This window comes from Nansenia antarctica, assembly GCF_963989245.1.
Source record: "Nansenia antarctica genome assembly, chromosome: 11".
Classification (NCBI taxonomy): domain Eukaryota; kingdom Metazoa; phylum Chordata; class Actinopteri; order Argentiniformes; family Microstomatidae; genus Nansenia; species Nansenia antarctica.
Genome location: NC_137681.1, coordinates 25,719,725 through 25,727,156, shown reverse-complemented (window position 1 = coordinate 25,727,156; position 7,432 = coordinate 25,719,725).

Here is a 7,432-nt window from a genome sequence, read left to right as displayed (position 1 = left end):
TCAAATAATTATTGAAGTAACGGTATAACCTAATAAGAGTAGTTGACGTTTACTCCGAAATGTCATAAATAATCATAGTCGACCGCCGTTTTCACAGGAACCTGCAGATGATGTCTGCACACCAGGGTTGCCAGATGGGATTGACTATTTCCATCCTAACCATAGTCTAAAAACCTGCTAAATCCACCAAAAACCACCAGCCCAAAATCTAGATTGTCAGAAAACCGCTAATTCCTATCCGCTTGTTAAATCGTGACGTGTTTCCGGGTCCAACGTTGGCTGAGGCGCTGTCTTCGAAATGCCGAAATAATAATAATAATAAATTATATTTATATAGCGCTTTTCCGAGGCTCAAATACCCTGACAATATGGAGAAAACGGGAAAGTGCTGTGTCCCTTGTTGTATGAATAGATCCGAGTCTAAAAAACGATTAAACTGTCATTCTACCGCTGTAGTTCACAGGTACTCTGGTGCGGGGAATTTCTGGTTTGGACTCGGAAATGGCTAAACGTCACTTTTGACGTCAGACTTAACAAGCGGATAGGGCAGGTGCCCATCTCCTGCCCCTAAACGGTATGTCTGTTGCCAATGATGTTTGTAAAATAAATAAAACCTGCACATTGTATGTAGCTCATACCTGTCAACCCTCCCGTTTTTCCCGGGATTCTCCCGTATTTTACCTTTATTTCCCGCTGTGCTCCCGTTTAAATATTTTCCCATAAATCTCCCGTATTTTTAACCTATAATATAATATAATTTAACATTTTAATCAGCCGTGGGGAGCTCATTCCACCAGCGGGGAGCCAGTGTTGTGAAGAGACGTGATCGGGCAGCACGACTGCTGTGCAGAGGTGGTGGGGCCAGTCGGCCAGCCGAGGTGGAGGAGCGGAGTGAGCGGGCTGGAGTTTGGGGGGTTACCATTTCCTTCAGGTAGGCAGGGGCTGTCCCTTTAGCTGCCTGATATGCAAGCACCAGAGTCTTGAATCTGATGCGAGCTGCTATCAGGAGCCAGTGCAGGGTGCGAAGGAGAGGGGTGATATGAGAGTATTTGGGGAGGTTGAATACCAGCTGGGCAACAGCGTTCTGGATGAGCTGCAGAGGTCTAATGGCGGAGGCGGGGAGCCCAGCCAGGAGTACGTTGCAGTAATCCAGGCGGGAGATGACCAGTGCCTGGGTCAAGAGTTGCGCTGACTCTCTGGTAAGGAATGGTCGTATCCTTCTGATGTTGTAGAGGAAGAATCTGCAGGAGCGAGCCGTTGCTGCAATGTTCTCCGCACAGGATAGTCGGTTGTCCAGGATCACTCCAAGGTTCTTGGCTGTCAGGGAGGGGGTTACAGTAGAGTTCTTCACTGTGATAGAGAAGTCTTGGAGAAGGCAGGCTTTCCCGGGGATGAAGAGGAGCTCGGTCTTGTTAAGATTGAGCTTGAGATGGTGGTCAGCCATCCATGTTGAAATGTCAGCGAGACATGCAGAGATACGGGTTGCCACGTGTACATCAGACGGGGGAAGGACAGGAAGAGTTGAGTGTCGTCTGCGTAGCTGTGGTAGGAGAGCCCATGTGAAGAGATTACCGAGCCAAGAGACTTGGTGTAGAGAGAGAAAAGTGGGGCCCTAGGACAGAACCCTGGGGTACCCCAGTGGAGAGGGTTCGTGGAGAAGACAGCGATTCTCTCCAGGTCACCTGGTAGGAGCGGCCCGCCAGGTAGGAAGAAAACCAGGAGTGTGCGGTGCCAGAGATGCCCAGACACACACTCAGACACACACTCAGACACACACTCAGACACACACTCAGCCCTGGAGCCTGGAGCCTGGACCCTGGAGCCTGGAGCCTGGCATATGACTCAAGGAAGTTGGGAGTTTCGTCTGACTCAAGGAAGAGATTCAGAAATGTGTAAAATGTCTAGTATGCACAGCACAGGACTTCCTCATTCTGGGAGGGCACGGGAGCGCTACTGGAAAACACCTCACACACCTCTCACACACACACACACACACGCACACATGCACACACACACACACACACACACACACACACACACACACACACACACACACACACACACACACACACACACACAGGCCATACCCTCTCGTTTTTCCCGGGATTCTCCCGTATTTTACCTTTATTTCCCGCTGTGCTCCCGTTTAAATATTTTCCCATAAATCTCCCATATTTTTAACCTATAATATAATTTAACACTTAATTGTTGGATGTTGTCGCATGCGCACAATCGTTATATCCATGTCGGAGTTTACTTGTTTCCTCTCGTTTCTTGGGCTGCGTTCGTAATTTTGCTCTGAGAGAAAGTGACCGGAACGCACACTAGGTGCAACGTCATAAAGGGACCACGTAATTTGATTGGACAAGAGGCATTCCATGAGTGGTGATCAGATTTCCAGAGCGTATTTACGAACGCAACCTCGGTTATCTCCGTTTTGAAATTATCGCTGGTAGCATTGCGCCGCTCTTTTCCCATTGACATCATGGTGTCAAGTAATGTATAAATAAATGTGCTGAATTGATATGCCCTTTTGTGTTTTCATGTACTGTATATGCAGGGATGTTCAAAGTATTTTACTTTCAACCAGGTATCTGATTCTGATCACCTGTAGTCACTTACTTAATCATAGGAACTAGTTAACCCAATTCTTGTTGCACTGAAGCAGGTGGTTGATTGACTGTGTCCCCTTGTCTAAATGTAAGGGGTATCCTATGGTTGTCTAGTGGTGATGTTAGGATTGACTGTGTGTACCCTTGTCTAAATGTAAGAGGTATCCTATGGTTGTCTAGTGGTGATGTTAGGATTGACTATGTGTACCCATGGGCGTCAGCAGCTTTTTGAATGTGGGGGGGACACTTATTTTTCGGGGGGTCTGGGGGTCCTCCCCCCGAAATTTTTTAAATAGTAGATTCAATTTCCTGCATTCTGGTGCGTTTTACACCCAAAATAATCTCCCTCTTTCTTTGTTTTTCCTTGGAGCTGGCATGGTCTGCAATTACTGACTACTATTCTGTTTTGGTTTAACTCACAGAGGCCTGACACTGACACGTGGCACTTTTTAGGTACTTTATTAAATATGAAGATTCAAAAAGAATCAAAGAGTGAATTAGAAAAGAATGAGGTAACTTTGAGTCAACAAATTGAATAAAAAGTTATGAGGAAACATAAAATATGTACCTAGGCTACTCAGAGCCTATTACAATCAAACTTAGCCCTCTTCAGTGCATTGCAGAACATACAACTATAACAAACAAAAAAAAATCAAAGAGTGAATTAGAGCTGTCTCCACTGCCCCTGCCTGCTGCCCCTGCCTCTGACTCACTCTCACTCTCAACCACCTATATCAGGAGAAATGGGGATGCATTGAGCACTTGTTCATATTGTTTTTCTCTAATAGAACATTTGACATAGAAATACAATCATCAATACAAAAAATACAATCACAAGCATTTTAGAAATAGAAAAATAAATGGAACAGGTGTTTTCTTCTTATTTTTTTAACCCTAGCTCAAGCAATCAGATGCAAAATGTATTCTTTGGGTGGGTGCAATGGCCAAATTAAATAGTGCAAATGCTCAGGGCAATGAACACGGGCAGGAGATGCAATAATGACAGGACAGGTAAGCACTGTGAGGTGTTTGTCGCCATTCTGTGCTTTTGATGACATTTCGCCTGTGTCTGTTCTGCATTTAAACATGTCTAACCGCACTAGTAATGCCTAACAAAACTGCTAGTGCCATATAGCTGATCTAGCTCGTATTTGGTTGCTAGTAGGCTATGCTAATTCTATTGCTAATACAGAGAATGTCTCATAAGGTGCTAACATTCTTATCAGAAAAGCTGGCTGTGTTTGACCTTGGGAGAACGCAATGTTGCTGTTTGGCCACTCACGGGAAATTTTGGATGACTTTGACTTACTTTTCTCTTCTCTTTGACTTAAAATCCTTATATCCATCTTGGTGGATGATCTAAATATCGTCTTGCCTCAGTCTGAATGTTTTGAATCTGCGTGCGTGTCTGATGCTGCGTGCCGTTAAAAACAGAAGTAAAACGCGGAGTGGATTTCTGGATATGGGCAATCCCCTACTCATAAAGTGGAACGGATTTGATTGTGAAGCAATGAAAATAACGCTGACCAGTCATGCAACATATTTTTGATGGCAAATGTGGGGGGGTCCAAACGACCTTGTTTCAAAGGTGGGGGGGACACGTCCCCCCCCAAATATATGGTGGTGACGCCCATGTGTGTACCCTTGTCTAAATGTAAGGGGTATGGTTTGTGGACGGTGGGGGGGGGAGGCGTGCGGGGGATATCCCTTATTTTCGGGAAAATATCCCTTATTTTCAAATCCCAATGTTGACAGTGTAATATTCTTAATAAGGATGCACGGACACAGACTCAAGGTAAGTGTGACTTTACTCGTAAACTTCAAGGTACGGAATCCCGTAAAGGACATACAGTGCACATGACATAGAATAGGTAGATTAGTCTGCTATTACACTCATCTACTACACTCCTCCCCTTAGCTAATAACCTCTTATCCATGAACTAATTAAATGACCTAAGAACATGTCAACTCTAACATCCTGCTAAACCTAATTAACGTCCTACTTCTGCCAGAACGGCACAGTCTCTGCCTATTGCATGGGCTACACCCAACTAAAGGTCAAGTCTCTCAGGAGGGTTTCGTTGGCGCACAGGATTACGTCTTGCTATCTGGCCTTCAGGCGGAGGGCCAAGTTGCGCTGGTAACTCAGGCTCCTCTTGTCCACATCTCCAGTCTAGGGCGAAGTTCCCTGGGTCGTTGTTGATATCCTTGTCTGCGTCGGCAGGAACGTTAGACCTCAGCAGATGATCCACGTGCACGCTGACTTGGCGATGACCCACCTGTACGGTGTAGGTTAGAGGGCCTTTACGGTGTAGGATAACACCTGAGTTCCACAGGCGCTTGGGATGGCTGAAATCACAGACCTTCACCCTCTCCCCCTCACTGAAGTGTCTGACAGGCCTTGAGTGCTTGTCATGGGCCCTCTTCTGCTGTAGTTGATGCTTAACTACAGTGTTTGACAGGTCTGGCTTCAGTAGTGTCAGGCGGGTGCGGAGTTGGCGTTTGAGGAACAGTTCAGCTGGTGTACGTTCAGTCACTGTGTGGGGGGTATTTCGGTAGCTGAACAAGAAGCGGGCAAGCCTCTGGTGAGTGGGCACAGCCTGAACCTCCTGCTTAGTCCAAGCCTTCTTGAAGATTTGCACAGCTCTTTCAGCTGCTCCATTTGAGGCTGGATGATACGGCGGTGATAATGTGTGTCTCGTCCCGTTGTTTCTCAGGAAAGTCTCAAACTGCGCTGAAGTGAAGGGAGGACCGTTGTCTGAGACCAGCTCTTTAGGAAGGCCATAAGCCGCAAACAGGTGTCTCAGTAGGTCGATGGTCTTCTCAGCTGTCATCAGCTGAGTAGGGAACACCTCCATCCACTTTGAGTGAACGTCCGTGACCACCAGGAAGTGCTGTTTGTTTATTTCAGCGTAATCCACATGAATACGCTCCCATGGTGCAGTAGCCCAGGACCACGGATAGAGGGGCGCAGCAGCAGGCTTGTTTCGGACTGCTTCACAGGGAGAACACTGACTGACACACTGCTGTATATCCTGGTCGAGCCCAGGCCACCACAGATAACTCCTGGCAAGAGCTTTCATCCGAGTGATCCCTGGATGACCCTCATGTAGATCTGAGAGCAATCTCTTCCTGAACTTGGGTGGCACCACTACTCCCCAGATCCCCAGAGTAAACATCCTTGATCAGTAGAGAGTTGGTCTTTCTTATCTGTGTAGGGACGAAGGTAAGGGTCACTCACATACGCTGGCCAGCCTGCCAGTGTCAAGTCCATCACCTTTGATAGGACCGGGTCTCGTCTGGTTTCCTCTGCTATGTCTGACGCAGATAGTGGCAACTCTTCGATGAGTGAGATCTGGAAAACAGCTGCATCATCTTGACCACCTGAGTCACTGTTGCATGGTAACCTTGATAAAGCATCTGCATTGGCATGGTCACCTGATTTTCTATATTCAATGTTATAGTCGTAGGCTAACAGGATAGATAGAATAGTTTAATGACCACACGACCTAGGTCGGTGGAATTTGTTGTCGGTACAGCTCATAAACAGTGTCAAAAAAACATACACACATTGTACATGACATGAACACACATAACCACAAGACAAGACAGAACATATTTACAATTTACAATTTATACAGTGCAGTGAGTCAGGTGTTGAGAGTCCTTATGGCAGAGGGGAAAAAACTGTTTTTGAAGCGGGATGTTTTGGTGGCCAGGGATCGGTAGCGCCGTCCAGAGGGCAACAGTTGAAACAGGTGGTGAGCAGGGTGGGAGGGGTCAGAGATAATTTTATGTGCTCTATTTGTGGTGCGTTTGAGATATAGTGATTCAACTGATGGGAGAGGGGTGCCGATGATCTTAGATGATTTTCTTACTATTCGCTGTAGTTTTTTCGGTGATTTACTGTCCGAGCTGCCGTACCAAACTGTGATGGATGAGGTGAGTATGCTCTCAATGATGGCGGTGTAGAACTGAAGGAGGAGTTTTTGTTTTACTTTGAATTTTTTGAGATCAGAGCCCACCTTTGCATGCGGAGAGCAGCCAATGTCGGAACAGCTGATTTAGGTCCTAGAATGACCAGGAGAGGCTTGTGATCTGTCAGCAACTGGAATTTTCTTCCATACAGATACTTGTGAAATTTCTTCACTCCATAGATTATGCTCAAAGCCTCTTTTTCAATTTGAGCATAATTTTGCTCACTGGGTGTGAGGGTTCGTGAGGCGAAAGCAATTGGATGTTCTTCGCCTGAGGGTAGGACATGTGATATGACGGCCCCAACTCCATACGGAGAAGCATCACACGCCAGTCTCAACTTCTTCTCAGGGTCGTAGTGCGTGAGCCACTTGCTCTGTAGTAGGCGCTGTTTGCAGGTCTGAAAAGCCTCTTCACATTGTGAGGACCATGTCCATTTGGTATCAGTCTGCAGTAGTTGGTGAAGGGGGTGCAGAATCGTTGACAGGTTTGCTACAAACTTGCCATAGTAGTTAAGGAGACCCAAAAATGATCTTAGCTCAGAGACATTAGTGGGTGCTGGTGCACTGACAATGGCCTCCACTTTGCTGTTTGTTGGGTGCTGACCTTGGCTATCGATCTTGTATCCAAGATACTCCACTGAGTCTTTGAGGAACTCACATTTTGACTCACTCTCACGCCACATTCTTCCAGTTTGCTCATCACCTTGTCCAGTACAGCCATGTGTTTTTCCAATGTGGGGGCTGTCACTAGAATGTCATCCAGGAAACAAACCACGTTGTCTATGCCATGTAAGATCTGGTCCATTGTTTTCTGGAATATCGCAGGGGCTGTTGAGATTCCAT